Raw genomic sequence first — 16,205 nt, forward strand, 5'->3', positions numbered from 1 at the left:
GACTCTAGGTCGTCGCCATCAACGAGTTGTGTCTTTGGTCTTAAACGGCCATAATTTGAAGGGATCCGTATCGCCTTATATCGGTAACCTGAGTTTCCTTCGAACTCTTGATCTGCAGAACAACAGTTTCCATGGCCGAATTCCATCAGAAATCGGTAATCTGTTTCGACTCCAACTATTCCTGCTCAACAATAACTCATTCAACGGAGAAATTCCTTCGAACTTGAGCTATTGTTTTAAGCTCCGGAAGATCAGTCTACGACTTAATAATCTATCAGGAAAAATCCCAGGAGAGCTTGGCAGTTTGAGAAATCTGGAGTCATTGTCGATTCTACGAAACAATCTGACAGGAAAAATTCCAGTTTCACTTGGAAATCTTTCATCTCTTGTTTCATTCAATGTTGAAGAGAATAATTTATCAGGAAATATTCCTGATGAATTCGGCAGATTAACGAAACTATACTTACTCGCCGTCGGACTCAATCATCTATCAGGTTTTATTCCTCCGTCTGTTTATTGTTGGGAAATTAACTATTAATTTAAAACAATTAAATAAAAAAGAAATTAGTGTAAAGTCCTAATTAGTAAGGAACTATATTTGAAATTTGTAAATGATTGATTTTGTAATTATAATTAAAAAAAAATATATAAATAAATAAATTGATGGAAGTTGACCACCGAATTTGGTGGTCAACTGAACAATTAATTGTGCCAGCAACTAGTGCTGACACAATTAATGAGAGAAGGTGATCCTTGGCTTTATAAAAGCCAAGGATACTTAAATTCATATAACACAATTGAGAATTGGGAAAAAAGAAAATGTAAGGAGAGTTGAGATTGTGAGAGGAGGCACAATTGTGCCTTTGTGAGTTTTGAGAGTTTATTTTAGAGGGTAGTCTAATTATTTTGGAGAGAGATAAAAATAGTACAGATAATTATTTTGGGTAGTTTTGGGAAACACTCGAGTGCTATTATTTTTGTTTTATCTCATTGTAACACTAGAAAGTTTCTAGAGAACACCCTCTTGTAAACCTCATAATTCAATAAAATTATTTTATCGTTTCCGCTAAATTATCGCAATCGTGAAAAATTCCCAACAGTGGTATCAGAGCCAGGTTCAATGGCACAAGGGGAAGCCTAAATGTTTCAAGTGTAAGAAGTTTAGGCACGTGCCACAAAATTGCAGGTACAAGAGAAAAGAAAGTGTCAATGTGGCAAATCATGTTGACGAAAAAGAATTTGTTTAATTTGGAGAAAAGTGCTCCAATAGTTGAAGGTTGATGAGAAGTGCATCAACAAATCGATTCGGCGTGAAATGCTCCGAGAAGTTGTTTGTGGAGAGAAGTGCTCCGTTTACGAGGAAGTGCTCCAACAGTTGAAGGTTGATGAGAAGTGCATCAACAAATCGATTCGGTGAGAAATGCCCCGAGAAGTTGTTTGCGGAGAGAAGTGCTCCGGTGATGATGGGAAAGTACATCATTGATTCGGTGAGAAGTGCACCGAGAAGTCGTTTGCGAAGAGAAGTGCTCCGTTTTACAAGGTGATGATGGGAAAGTACATCATATATATCAAAAAAAATGAAGGTTTTAAATTAATAGTTAAGGGGAAGATTGTTGGGAAATTAACTATTAATTTAAAACAATTAAATAAAAAAGGAATTAGTGTAAAATCCTAATTAGTAAGGAACTATATTTGAAATTTGTAAATGATTGATTTTGTAATTATAATTAAAAAAAATATAAATAAATAAATTGATGGAAGTTGACCACCGAATTTGGTGGTCAACTGAACAATTAATTGTGCCAGCAACTAGTGCTGGCACAATTAATGAGAGAAGGTGATCCTTGGCTTTATAAAAGCCAAGGATACTTAAATTCATATAACACAATTGAGAATTGGAAAAAAAGAAAATGTAAGGAGAGTTGAGATTGTGAGAGGAGGCACAATTGTGCCTTTGTGAGTTTTGAGAGTTTATTTTAGAGGGTAGTCTAATTATTTTGAAGAGAGATAAAAATAGTACAGATAATTATTTTGGGTAGTTTTGGGAAACACCCGAGTGCTATCATTTTTGTTTTATCTCATTGTAACTCTAGAAAGTTTCTAGAGAACACCCTCTTGTAAACCTCATAATTCAATAAAATTATTTTATCGTTTCCGCTAAATTATCGCAATCGTGAAAAATTCCCAACATTTATAACATTTCATCTCTTGAGTACATTTCATTGGTATCAAACCAATTAGAAGGAAATCTTCCACACAACATTAGCCTCCCGAATATCATAGAGATTACGATAGGCGAAAATCATTTCTCGGGTTTGATTCCTAGTTCATTATTATCCAATGCTCCTCAGCTCGAAGTACTTGACATTTCGGAGAATAATTTCGTTGGGCATGTTCCAAGCAATCTGGGAAGTCTACACAATCTGTCACTGTTAGACCTTAGTAATAATGATCTAACAAGTCATGATGGATTTTCCTCGCATCTTTGACGAATTGCAGCAGGCTTACGTTACTCGATTTGAGTGAAAACAGTTTCGGTAGCGTTTTACCCGATTTTATAGGCAATTTGTCAAATCAGCTCAGTGAATTGTATCTAGGAGGAAATCAAATATCAGGAACTATTCCCATTGCAATACAGAATCTTTCCAATTTGATCGGGCTATTCTTCGAGTATAACTTTCTCGTCGGTACAATCCCCTCTTATCTTGACAAGTTTCGAGAACTGCAGATATTGAGTTTCACACAGAATAGATTGTCCGGTTCTATTCCTTCATCCATAGGCAATCTCACTAACTTGTTTTCTGTTGAACTATCAGACAACAGATTGCAAGGAAGCATTCCTGCTAGTATTTCAAACTGCAGCACTAGAGAGTTTCGCGTAATCTTCTTACAGGAACTATACCTGTCCGCCTCTCCTTGTTTTTAACAGTTCTCAACTTGTCTGAAAATTTCTTCACTGGACATCTTCCAGAGGAAATAGGGAAGCTAACAAGTATAAACCTGATTGATGTTTCCGGAAACAGACTTTCAGGTGAAATTCCTCGATCGATTGGTGGATGCTTGAGCCTGGAGAGTCTACATCTGCAAGGAAATTCATTTCAAGGCAAAATTCCTGCATCCTTTTCTTCTTTGAGAGGCCTTCAGGGCTTAGATCTTTCACGAAACAATTTGACAGGAGAAATTCCACGAGATCTGCAAAATCTTTCATTTGCAATATATTTTAATCTTTCTTTCAATGATCTTGAAGGTGAAGTTCCAAAAGGAGGGGTATTCAGAAATGTAAAGTTATTTTCATTGCTTGGCAATGAAAAGCTTTGTGGCGGTCTGCCTGAACTACGTCTTCCAAAATGCCCAGCTGAACCTACGCAGAAAGAAAAGCATCGTGCTCGAAAGCTTGCAGTCATAATTGCAAGTGTGGTTGTGTTTGTCTTTTTAATGTCAGCCACACTTCTCATTTATCACTGGAAAAAATCGAGAAAGAGCAAACTTGTTACACCATTCTTGTCGACGGGTCCTCATCTTGAGGTGTCTTACCGAGATCTTCACCAAGCAACAAGTGGATTTTCTTCTGAAAACTTGATTGGATCTGGAAGCTTCGGTTCTGTATATAAATGATACCTGGATAAAGAAGAAAGCTTAGTTGCCATCAAGGTGCTGAAACTTGAAGAAACTGGGGGTTTGAAGAGTTTCATGGCTGAATGTAAAGCTCTTAGGAGAGTTCGACATCGAAATCTTGTGAAGCTATTGACATACTGTTCTAGTTTAGATTACAAAGGAAATGATCTATGAATTCATGGAAAATGGAAGCTTGGAGAAGTGGTTGGATCAAAATAATGAAATCAGCAATCAGCCAACGCAGTTGAATTTTCTACAAAGGTTGAATGTTGCAATTGATATAGCATCTGCATTGCATTATCTTCATGATCTTTGTGAAACTCTGATCATTCATCGCGACTTGAAGCCTAGCAACATTCTTCTTGATGATAGCTTTGTTGCTCGTTTAAGCGATTTCGGTTTGGCTAAACTTTTCTTCACCATCAATGATGGATCTCAAAGCCAAATGAGCTCCATTGGAGTGAAGGGAACAATTGGCTATGCTCCTCCAGGTAATGGTTTTTCTCAAAGCATATAACTAGACCTTTTACAGTTGAACCGATCGAACTGACCGGTTTGATTTATTTATTTATTTTAAAAAAAAAAACATTGGCATTTTCATTCAATTTTGGTTCAAGCAACCGTGGCTAAAATGATACATATTTGAGAGATTTTGGCATACCATATCATAAAATGATATTGAATCAATAATTTGTTGATATTCAAATATTAACTTGTAAATTATTAATGCTATATACTTAATTAATTAATATTTTAATATATTATCTGCCTTCTGAACTTCTCCAAAAAGTTTGATTCAACTTTGAACTTTCAAAGTATTTCAATAGCCTGAAACTTGCTTAAAATGTTCCGATAATCCTTTTAACTTATTTAAAATGTACTCAATTAATCACTCGGTTGCAAAAAAATAAACTGCATCCGCAAGGTCTGCTGCATATACGTAACTTACTTTTTTTTTTTTGCAACCGAGTGATTACTTAGGCTACTTTTTAAACAAGTTGGGTGCTATCGGAACATTTTAAGCAAGTTCAAGAGCTATTGGAACATCATGAATTTTCACATGCACCTTAATGAGCAAGTGAATTTGCTCATTCACCGTTAGATATAGACTTATTAAATCTAAGCCTCATGATGCTTTGAATCTCCACCTTAGGATTCTAATAAGCTTAGATCTAACGGTGAATGAGCAAATTCTACATGTTCATTAAGGTGCATGTGATCAAGACTGATTGGAATATTTTAAGCAAGTTGAGAGGACACTTTAAAAGTTTAGAGGACCAATCATACTTTTGGACAAATTAGACCCTAAATTATAAATTTAACTATGGAGCTTTAAAATATTGAGCATATTGTTGGGCTTGGCTTTTAGGCCCAATTAGAATTTATGAAGAAAAAAAGGCTCAAATGTTTTAGAAGAGTTAAAGACACACTTTGTAATGATATTTATAAAGAGGGTTTACATACTTGGTCGTACCTCGAAAGGTACTCACTTTTGTGAAAGGCATCAACCTAGTTGATCCTTGATCACCACAAGCACATGCACCGCCGCCAAGCGATCTGGATTGGTGTGATGTAAATTCTATACTTTTTATTGAAAAATAATAATAATATATTATTATTATTATTTTATTTTCACAATTAATTTTTTAAATAATTAAAAATCATAAATCTTTAACATCTCATCTTTCTATACCTATTGTGATTTTCATTTTAAACACTGAATCAAATACTTCTTTCTTTATATTTCGAACTGAGTAATTAAGAGTGTAGACAGAACCAAGTTCGTACTGTACAATACGAACTCGTATTACCAAAGGGTTATTTTATCCTAGAGGCGAGCAGAATTTCATCTGCTTGCACTTTGACAATTCCGCAAAAGTCTTAAAAAAAAAGCGACTTAATTTGCTACTCTACCCATTACTTTGTTTGATGAATTTCTGTGTGTTTTCCAATTCCTGTTCCAATATATCAATTATTAACCAAGTGCATGAATGACATGATACAGTATAATAAAAGGCTTCAAACCCGCCCTTCACTTTTTTGATTATTGAAGTTGAAGAATCTCCAATTAATTTCCAATTCTATCTTGGGACAATCAATTCAAAACACTTGACTTATGATAAGTGGGATTTAGTGCATACTACACTAACTGACAATCTATCTATCTTAATCAACACAACATTTGGTTAGAATCTATAAATATCAATTTGTTGCATTACATCAATCTCACCTAAATTCCTGCTAAATATTCTGAAACAGCAATCTGTGAACAAAATGAATACTTTATCTGCACTTCCTGTTGTAATTTTGCATCTTGCAATCCTTTTCTTCTCTATGATCACCTCACAATTGCCGCAATCACATGCTGCAGGAAACGAGACTGATCGCCTTGCGTTGCTCGAATTCAAACAAGCCATTACCACTGATTCTCAAGGTGTATTCAGCTCATGGAATCATTCTTTCCACTTCTGCAACTGGTTCGGTGTTTCATGCGGTCATCGCCATCAAAGAGTTGTGTCTCTGGTCTTAAACGGACACAATTTGAAGGGATCGGTATCACCATATATTGGTAACTTGAGTTTCCTTAGAACTCTTGATCTGCAGAACAACAGTTTCCATGGCCGAATTCCATCAGAAATCGGTAATCTGTTTCGACTTGAACTATTCCTGCTCAACAATAACTCACTCAGAGGAGAAATTCCTTCAAGCTTGAGCAATTGTTCTAAGCTCCAGAAGATCAGTCTACGACTTAATAATCTATCAGGAAAAATCCCAGGAGAGCTTGGTAGTTTGACAAATCTCGAGTCGTTGTCGCATGTAGGAAACAATCTGACAGGAGAAATTCCAGCTTCACTTGCAAATCTTTCATCTCTTGTTTCCTTCAATGTTCAACAGAATAATTTATCAGGAAACGTTCCTGGTGGATTAGGCGGATTAACAAAATTATACTTATTCTCTGTTGGATTCAATCATCTATCTGGTATTATTCCTCCATCTTTTTTTAACATTTCATCTCTTGAATACATTTCATTGCTGGGGAACCAGTTCCAAGGGGATCTGCCAGACAACATTAGCCTCCCCAATATCCTCGAAATTACGATAAGTGGGAATAATTTCTCAGGTTCGATTCCCAGTTCATTATCCAATGCTTCTCAACTCGAAGTAGTTGACATTTCAGAGAATAATTTCGTTGGGCATGTTCCAAGCACGCTAGGAAATCTATACAATCTATGGTGGTTGGACCTTAGTAATAATGATCTAGTAAGTAATTCAACAGATGGATGGAGTTTCCTTGCATCTTTGACAAATTGCAGCAGCCTTACACTTGTCGATTTGAACCGGAACAGATTCAGTGGCGTTTTACCAAATTTTATAGGGAATTTGTCAACTCAACTCAGTGAATTATATTTAGGAGGAAATCAAATATCAGGAACTATTCCTACCACATTGGAGAACCTTACCAACTTGACAGGACTATTCTTAGAAGATAACTTTCTCGTTGGTACCATTCCGGCTCATCTTGGAAAGTTGCAGAAATTACAGGAGTTGAGCTTCCGAGGGAATAGATTGTCTGGTCTGATTCCTTCCTCCATCGGAAATCTTACAAACTTGTTTCTTCTTGACCTGAAAAATAACAAACTGGAAGGAAGTATTCCTGCTGGTATTACAAACAGTAAGAGATTGCAGCAGCTCTACATTTCAAATAATTTTCTTAACGGAACTATACCGTTGGAGTTTCTACGCTTTCTTTCCTCCTTGATAGTTCTTGACTTATCTAGAAATTCTTTCACTGGCAATCTTCCAGAGGAAATTGGGGAACTAACTAATATAAATGGAGTGGATGTCTCAGACAACAGACTCTCAGGTGAAATTCCCAGATCGGTTGGTGAATGTCTGAGCCTGGAATATCTATATATGCAACGAAATTCTTTCCAAGGAGAAATTCCCTCATCCTTTTATTCTTTGAGAGGCCTTCAAGAGTTAGATCTTTCACGAAACAATCTCACAGGAGAAATTCCACAGGATTTGCATAATCTTTCATTCCTGTCGTATTTGAATCTTTCTTTCAATCAACTTGAAGGTGAAGTTCCAACGAGAGGGATATTCAGGAATCTAAGCTTATTTTCATTGGTTGGCAATGAAAAGCTTTGCGGCGGTCTGCTTCAACTGCGTCTCCCAAAATGCCCACAAAAATCTAAGCAGAAAGAAAAGCATCGTGCTCTAAACCTTGCAGTCATAGTTGCAAGTGTAGTTCTTTTTCTTGTTTCATTGTCAGCTTCACTTCTCATTTACTACTTGAAAAAACAGAGAAAGAGCAATCCTGTTGCACCATTCTTGTCAACGGGTCCTCACCTTGAGGTGTCTTACCGAGATCTTCACCAGGCCACAAGCGGATTTTCTTCCGATCATTTGATTGGATCTGGCAGCTTTGGTTTTGTATATAAAGGATACCTTGATAAAGAAAAAATATCAGTTGCCATCAAGGTGCTGAAACTTGAAGAAACCGGGGCTTTGAAGAGTTTCATGGATGAATGCAAAGCGCTCAGGAGTGTTCGACATCGAAATCTTGTGAAGCTATTGACATATTGTTTAAGCTTGGATTACAAAGGAAATGAATTCAAAGCACTGATCTTTGAGTTCATGGAAAATGGAAGCTTGGAGAAGTGGTTGGATCAAGATAATGAAATCAACAACCAGAGAAGCAACTTGAAATTTCTTCAACGGTTGAATATTGCAATTGACATAGCATCTGCATTGCATTATCTTCATGATCTTTGTGAAACTCCGATCATTCATGGCGACTTGAAGCCAAGCAACATTCTTCTTGATGATAACTTTGTTGCTCGTTTAAGCGATTTCGGTTTGGCTAAACCTTTTTTCAGCATCAATGATGGATCTCAGAGCCAAATGAGCTCAATTGGAGTGAAGGGAACTATTGGCTATGCTCCTCCAGGTAATGGTTTTCCTCCTTCCTTTTTTTCTTTATGACTTAATAATCTTTTGTTTGTATTCTTAGGATCCGTTTGGTATGCTGTAATGCAATGTAATGTAATCAAAGTTGTAATGTAATCAAATTTGTAATGTAACGATGATTCTATTACAATGTTTGGTTGACAAATAAAAACAAAATGATTGAATATAATGACCATTACAATACTTATGTTTTCCTAATTAAGTGCAATTATAAAATTTTATTTACATAATTATAATAAATGAACAATATGAAAACATGAAAAATGAGAAGAAAATGAAAAGCATAAAACACGAAAAATGAAAAAAAAAATTGAATCGAAATCAAATACAAAATTATATTAACTGAAATCAATAAATTAATGAATAGTTTTTCGTTTTTTAGTTTCCATTTTCACCGGTTTTTGTTTTTTTCCAGTTTCTCGTTATTTTTTCATTTTTTGCGTTTTTTTTTCGTTTTCAATTTTTCATGTTTTTCTCTTTTTGTGTTTTTAATAATGATAAGATGTGAGATTTGATAAATAAGAGGTTAGATTGAGCTTTAAAAATAGGAATTAGAATTACATGTTTTTGATGTAATGGGAATTCAAATCATTTTTCTATGTAATAGGGATTACAAGAGTTGTTGAACAAAATTTAACTAATGGTTTTCTCATTCCATTACAACAAATTTGCAACATGCAACCAAACATGGCAATGGCCTTGAATGTAATGGTAATTCCATTACGAAGTCCATTACATCTTACCAAACGGGGCCTTATAGTTGCTAGAAAGATGAATTTCGATTTTATCTTGAAATGCAGAATATGGAATGGGTGGAATGGGATCCAAAGAAGGGGATGTGTATAGTTTTGGAATTCTTGTACTCGAGTTATTCTCTGGGAAAAAGCCAACCGATAAAATGTTCGAAAATGGTTTGAATCTTCATGCCTTTGTGAAAAATGGATTGTCACAAGAACTTTGGAAGGTTGTGGATCCATTTCTCCTATCAGAAGAAAGAGAAGAAGAAGCTCAGAACAGGCGGAATAGGAATCGGGGAAGAACGGGCAGTGAGAAGAAAGAATGCTTACTTTCAGTGTTCAGAATCGGAGTAGAATGCTCGACAGAGAATCCGAAAGAAAGAATGAAAATGGGAGATGTGGTTAAAGAATTGCATTTGACCAAAAGTGTTTTTCGTGGAGTCAGGATTTATGGTTAACTAACATTTATATGACAGCATTTAGTCTGAATTTTCAGTTTTTTTAATCAAAATTATGAGAAAGGAAAAAAAGTCAACATAGAAACAGTGATAAGTAAAATGGAGGCGGTATTTAGCAATTCACTTTTTCTTTAATTGTTTCCGGTTGTGTTTTTTTTTTTTTTAACTTTCTATTGAATGTTAAATCGGATCAAATTATATGAAAATATTAGGATGCATGATTATACTAATAATTTTTATCTTGGCCAGAGAACAACAGTTACTTGATGGCCGATTTTACAGAACATAAATATGTTGAAATTGCCTTAAAACATATAAATGGGGAAGGAGTTTTGTATAGGACACTTTACTAATTTTAACAGGTGAAAGGGTATATATTATAAAATAATAGGTTAGGAGGAATAAAAACTAAGACTATAAAATAAATGTTGTTAAATAACATTTAATTAACCTACTAAGCCTTAATTAAAGATATGAAAGGAATCTCCATATACTTTACTTGGAGAAATTACTCAATAACTTCAAAATTACTCTTAAGTTTATTTTTGATGTAAATAAATTCACTATCGCTATATTTGAGAAGAAAAAAAATAATGTGGTGATGTATTTCAAGAGGTTTTTAATCTAATTTTTGAAAATAATATAAACATTTTTAATCATTTAAGATATTAAAAGACTTTTATTCTAATATTAAAATACATGTTATTTTTAATAATATTTTTTCTATTCACTAATTTTTATCATTAAAATCTATTACTCTACTTAAAACAGCTTACATTTAAGCTGACGTGTCATTTTAGGGAATTTTTGAGATTTTTTTTCCTTCAAATTCATCTTCTCTGTTTACGGTTCCTTCACGTCATCCCTCACTCCCTCAATCTCCGCTCACACAACTGTACACATCATTCCCTTTCTCTTCGTAAGTTCTTTTTTGCCTTAACCACTTTCTAATCTGCGGATATGAACATGATCTTTATGGTAAACATTTCCTTTTTATCTTTTTATTTTATCTTTTTCTGATTCGCGTCTTCTTCTTTCTGTTCTTTCCATTCTCTAATCAAGGTTTTTTTGTTGCATATTGGCTGCTATAATTTTCTAAGGTTCTATTTATGGTTTTCACACCCTAATCTCTTTTCATCCTCTATATTCAGTTCTTTTATATAGATTTTGTTATTGTTTGATTTACTTTCCTTTCCTTTTCAGTGGAATATGTGATTTGATTTTTCTAATTTTTCTGCAGCTTTCGGATCTTCCTGTCACGATGGGCAACTCCTGAAGAGGTAAGTTTCTAATTTTGATTTCCATTCAATTTTGATTTCCATTCAATTTTGTTACTCATGAAATTCTTCTTATTTTTTTTTTATTTATCGTTTTTAGGTTTCATCCACGGAGCTACTTGGCTGATCGGTTCTGATGGAAAACCGGACCTTTCATCTTCATACTTCTAACCAGGTTGGCTTTAATCAAGTTGAGATTTTGGTACTTGACAGAGATTGTTTAAAGCAGCAGATTTTTTGGCTTTAGCAGCAGGTTTCCTAGCAGATGCGTCTTTAAATTCTCTAACTTCTTATTTTAATTATGTCTTTTTCACTTTAACTCCATCTTCTGCAACTACTTGTCTATTTCCTTAAATTTATTTGCCTCCAATTTTTCCTTGCTATCTCTACTTTCTTCCACGATTTCATTTTTCCTTTGAATTTTTTTTTGGTTTGGTGTAGGTTTCCCAATTTCTCTCTGAAGATTTAAGGTGATTTATACAACTTCCTTCACAATCCACTGCATTAAGGTCCTCCCGCTCCCACCCCTGTCATTCCCTTTTCTAATAACAACATAAAAAAAGGGTAGAATAAAGAACACAGACTTATGTCATCACCTACTTGATTTTAGCATACATATCTGAGATTTGACTTGAGCTGAAGTGAGATGAACCGTATGGTACCCCTTATTTTTCTCCTCAACCAGATATCTTAAAGGTTTATGCCTGGCTAGGTTTGGCCATAATAACAACATGGCTGAGATATGCACTAGAATTGCTACTTGGTTATTCAGTGCACTTTGAACAGACATTTTGTTGCCAGATTTGTAAAGGTCAACAGCCAGTTTTTGGATGACCTAATCCATTCCTTGCTTTAGTCATTTGTAGGTGCTTTCTAACTTTCTTGCCTGAGGTTTACGCTTGCTTCGGGCTTTCTATTACAGTCAGGGATTTTCCATCCTTAATGTTGCTCAGTGTAATGGCAGGGTAAAGCAATCATCTGAACTCATTTTTCTCTAGAATGAGGCGAGTACTAAATTATTTGAGCTATTACTGGTAGCCTAACTCGCACATATAATGCTCAATCAATGACTGTCCTGCAGATTTTGCATATGAAGTTTCACAGCGTGGGCTCATCTTATCTTTGGCTAAAGCTAACACATGAATTTTAACTGTATTCTGCACAGGCACATTGATAATTTGTCCCATTTTCGTTAATAATATGCAATCTCGCAAATAATGATCCAATGTTACAAAAAGTTTTCTAGAAATTTTTAGCATGTAGTTTTTTAAGTTACATATAGTGGATAGTTTTCATGTTGCAGTACACCGGAAGTTTGTTTTGTCTCCTTGGCAGGCGTTGAAGTCAGTGTCTTCTATTATTCTCCTTTTGACTTTCAAGAACTAAACAGGAATTATGTTTAGTTTCTTTATCTTCATCTTCTATCTCACTCTCACTTCCTATTAATTAATACAAAACTCTGATCATTCATCAGTATTCAATAAAGATAATCTTTTTCCATGTTTAGACATCTCGGGGTTTATTTTTATGGTTTTTAGGGTCCTAAGTTCTGATTTTTCCAATTTCCCCTTTTTTATGTTTATGCGTAATTGCAGGCCTTATCTCTTTCTTTTTGGTTTTCTGATAGTGCTTCTCCATTCTATTCCTTCAACCATCGCTATTCTCTTAATGTTTAACATCCAATTTAAAGGTAAGAGTTCCTTTGTTTATTCTCAATCAACATCTCTTTTTGCTATCTCTATCTTTTCTCCAGTGCTTTGGGTTTGCTTTGTTTTCTTTATTCCTCTGTTTTTGTAAATTTTGAATTGTTTCTTCTCTTTGCTATTTTTGTGTTTCACCGTAAATCTAATGCTTTCAATGGAAATATTGAAGACTATTTTCGCTAAGTTTTTTTGTAACCTTTAATTTTTGTTCTGAAACTTTCAATTGTCTTTTTTCGGCTATTCACCATTTGCTGTTGTGTTTTTATTTTTCTTATATCTGTACCAGCAGCTCTTGATGAGTAATGTATAAGTTAAATATTCTAATTTCCATAGCCAATCTGAACATGAAAATAACTACACGTTATGATTTCAGCAGGCTATTAGTTGTCCAATATTGGAACCAATCGTGGATTGTAATTTGTTTCAAGGTCTTGGTAAATTAATGCTCTTCGGGCTTCTCAGTTTTAGTTCTTATAATTTGTTTTTATCTATCTTACAACCTTGATTTTCTTCTCTCAAATTCATGTAATCCATCCTTGCCCAAATGTCTATTATGTTTGTCATGTTCTAGGTGGAGTATGTACTGAAATGGCAACTGATTTTGTTCTCTTTCTTTGGTTGTCTCTTACTATTATTTTTTCTATATGCAATATGATTCAGGTTTGTTTTATAGAATAATAAAGGGGCTATTCTGATTTCATATGTTGACAAAGTAATAGACACCATATTTTTTTTTGTCTAATTTCATAAATACTCAAGAGCTTACACATACGTTTCTTTATTTACTAGAACTTGGAAGGATTAGAAAGCAGCTATTTTTTTTTTTTCTGGCATTGAACTTTAGGCTTTTATTTATAACTCTCTCACACACAATTACATGGGTCTCTTTATATGGCTTTGATTATGAATTAATAAACATTGAACTTGAGATGTTGGCTTAGGCATTCACTTCTAGAGCTGCAGTGTATTCTCCACATTTGCCTTCAGCATTTTGGTTCTTCAGGTATAAGCTTTATTATGTTCATGGTTTTATATAATAGGTTTATTACTAAACATGTTCCAAAATGTTGTTCTTCCTTCAATGTGTTTAAATTATTGCTAACATTCAAAAAGTCCTTAACTGCTAACTCGCACACGTTGATAGTAAGTGTGGAACATAGCAGGGCATATACACTTTTGCTGAAAAAAGAGTGATATCACTTAAGACCATCTTTGGGGATATGCAATACAAAGGCTTTTAAGGTAATACCATGGTATCTCTCACCTTCAAAGATAGATGATTCAATAATTACCATCACAAAAGCAATAACTTCTGGATCTGCAACTTTTTGAAACATCTTTATCTTTTATAATTGAGGCATTATCTCCTGTTAATATCTTTTTTCCTCTCAATGATATCTTATTTATTAGGTTGTACAATAGAAATTTCTAGGCTCCCAATTCACTATTATTATTCCCTCCAACTTTCTGTGTTCTTGCACTTAAAATTTATTTTGAACTCTGATGTTTACATTGCCACTTATTAGGAGGATCAACATTGTTTCTGGTGTTGAAAACAAATAAAAGTTCACTTCAGAAACTTCCTCTTGCAATAGTGGATATCAAAGGTAGAGCAAAAGTGACTTCAAACTTCAATCCAAGAAGTTGTTTTCCAGCTAGAGGTTTGTACAGTCCAATTCATGTGTACATATATTATGAGTGAGATGAAAAGTTTCACTTTTGTTAACCTTACATCAACCAACATATGCACTCTGTCTGAGTCTCCTAAGAGCCTAGCAAACTCATACCATATCGGGGTTGGGGAGCATTTGACAAAGCTGGTTGCAAGCAAGATACCTGGAACACATCAGTAGGTGGAGAAGGCATATATGCCCATGCAGTGTCTCCTGATCTCATGGCTGCAATTATGGTTGAATGTGGACTGCAGAAGCTTTAACAAGTAATTAAAGCACAGTCAAACAAATTCGATATTACTAAATCCATTATAGTATTTAAGAAATTCATATTCAATAATATTTACTAATCGATGATAATATATGGTTCTTTTTAGATTAGAGATGCAAATGAGATCATATTCGAGGCTTCATCTCCTCATGTTTATATTATCATTTCATTTTTATAGTAGACTAAATTCATTTCTGATTCATGAAAATTCAGCATGTTGAATTCTTACAAAAAAAAATCAACCATCATGGTTTCTTAATGTGAACAGACCAACTCGCATGACTACTAGCATCTCATTATGTTGAATGCCAAAACATTAATATATTACAATTTATATTGCATTTAACTTAGTAGATTGTACACCCACCTGGATGTAAGGTAATTTTGTAAAGGTAAGATATATAATCATATGTAAATTTCACCGTATTTCCTTTTTCTTTTTGGGACACAGCAAAAAAAAAAAAAGACAAAAAGAAGAAGAAAAATTACAATGGAAAAAAAACTGTTTTTTATTACTGAAAAAAACTAAACTAAACTGAATGCTACTGAATTGAACTGAATTGAATGCTACTGAATACTGAATTGAATTTAACTGAATGGTACTGAACTTAATTGAATGCTATCGAATTTAACCGAACTTAACCGAATTTAACAATAATGATGATATTAGACTTTAAAATAATTTTAATGATAATATTGGACACTAATAAACTTATAATAATAATAATAATAATGGTTCTAATAATAATACTAATAATATCAATAATAAATAAATATATTATTAAAGATAAAACTAAATTGAATATCAAATAAAAGCTCGGCTTGATAAAATCTTGGCTCGATAAAAGCCTATGAAATTAAATAAAAATGAGTCTAATTTAAATTAAAAATACAAATTACATACAAACACAAATTTACATATAATTTAAATCCTATGAAATTAAATACAAATTTTCATATGAATACAAACTCTTAACTTTTTATTACAATTAAGGGTTAAAGTGTAAAAATACCCCTAACGTTTTGGGTCAGCAGTAATTTTACCCCTAACGTCTAAAATTGTGCAATTTTATCCCTAACATTGATAAATTGGGTAAATTTGAAAAATAATTCATAATATGGATGCAATTCCTAATTTTTAAATATGGATGCATATTTTAATTTTTTTATTAAACGATATATACATTAATAAAATATTATTTCTTAACTTTTATCTAATTTATAGATAATGATAAACTATAAATAAATAATAGATAAATAATAATAATAATAATGATAATAAATTATATATAAATAATTATAATTATAATAAATAATGATAAATTACTGAATGCTGAAACTGAATTAAACTGAACTGATTGTTATTGAAATTAAGTAATAAAGAACATGATGTGTTCGTATTTGTATACTATTTAGAACTATATGGAAGGAATATAATTAAATTTAATAAATAATCATTATATGTTAATAAAAATTTCTTTTAATACCTATATTTAG

General features: G+C 33.4%; 1 long non-coding RNA gene and 1 pseudogene across 3 annotated transcripts; both read left to right on the forward strand.

The window, feature by feature from the left end:
• The first annotated feature begins 642 nt into the window (after positions 1–642).
• LOC136207482 (LRR receptor-like serine/threonine-protein kinase EFR) lies at positions 643–9,784 on the forward strand (annotated as a pseudogene).
• Positions 9,785–10,594: 810 nt separating this feature from the next.
• LOC136205526 (uncharacterized) lies at positions 10,595–14,850 on the forward strand. 3 transcript variants are annotated; one of them, XR_010675985.1, is made up of 4 exons: positions 10,595–10,703; positions 11,025–11,064; positions 11,162–14,006; positions 14,291–14,850. It is a non-coding gene; the product is annotated as an uncharacterized lncRNA (long non-coding RNA). The 3 variants fall into 3 exon arrangements; XR_010675984.1 differs by having other exon boundaries at positions 10,624–10,762; XR_010675986.1 differs by lacking the exon at positions 10,595–10,703 and adding an exon at positions 10,795–10,884.
• The last annotated feature ends 1,355 nt before the right edge of the window (positions 14,851–16,205 follow it).

This window comes from Euphorbia lathyris, chromosome 9, assembly GCF_963576675.1.
Source record: "Euphorbia lathyris chromosome 9, ddEupLath1.1, whole genome shotgun sequence".
NCBI lineage: Eukaryota > Viridiplantae > Streptophyta > Magnoliopsida > Malpighiales > Euphorbiaceae > Euphorbia > Euphorbia lathyris.